This window comes from Sinocyclocheilus grahami, unplaced genomic scaffold (assembly GCF_001515645.1).
Source record: "Sinocyclocheilus grahami isolate Dianchi unplaced genomic scaffold, SAMN03320097.WGS_v1.1 scaffold541.1, whole genome shotgun sequence".
Classification (NCBI taxonomy): domain Eukaryota; kingdom Metazoa; phylum Chordata; class Actinopteri; order Cypriniformes; family Cyprinidae; genus Sinocyclocheilus; species Sinocyclocheilus grahami.
This window is the reverse complement of record NW_015505720.1, coordinates 248,061-248,809: the sequence shown is the minus strand read 5'-3', so window position 1 is coordinate 248,809 and position 749 is coordinate 248,061.

Genomic DNA, 749 nt, shown 5'->3' with positions numbered 1-749 from the left:
TTACCCACAGCTGCCTCTCCATTACTACTGTTGCAGCCATAGATTTGCCCATGGCAGAGGCAGCCTGCTTAGTAGCACGGAGAGCAAGATCCGTGGTGCGGCGCAACTCAGCCATCTCATCAGAAGAAAGGCCCTCGCCTTTATCCAGGTCTTTCAGCAGGTCAGCCTGGTATGTCTGGAGCACCGCCATCTTGTGCAGTGAAGCAACAGCCTGACCTGCTGCTGCGTATGCCTTGCCATTCATTTTAGATGTAGCTTGAAGAGTTGAAGAGGCCAAGGAGGGAGTTTTGAGAGATGATGTCTCACCCATAGAGAGATAGCTAGCTAGCGTCTCTTCTACAGGGCTACAGGGGTCATAGCCGTTTTCGCGCACCGCCTCGATATTCGCATAACTGGTATGCTGAAACCGATGGATGCGTGAGGAAAACGGCTTCTTCCATTCCTTCTCGATCTCAGTATGGAGATCAGGAAGGAAAGGAAGACTCACCGGAGCTGGAGGGTTATGGCCAGAAAGAGAACGTTCGTCGAGACGACCTCGCGACGCCACTTCCTTAGTCCGCATCCATGGCAAGTCAAGTCTTGCCGTGGCGCGACCCATAACCTCTAAGAGCTCATCATACGCAGGGCAGGAGGATTGAGAAGGCTCAGCCTCAGCTTCTCCGCTCTCATCATCCATTTCCTGCTCTCCCTGGGCTGGACCCAGCAGAGCACTGGCCCCTGGATCAGATGATGTAAAAGAGAGAACATCA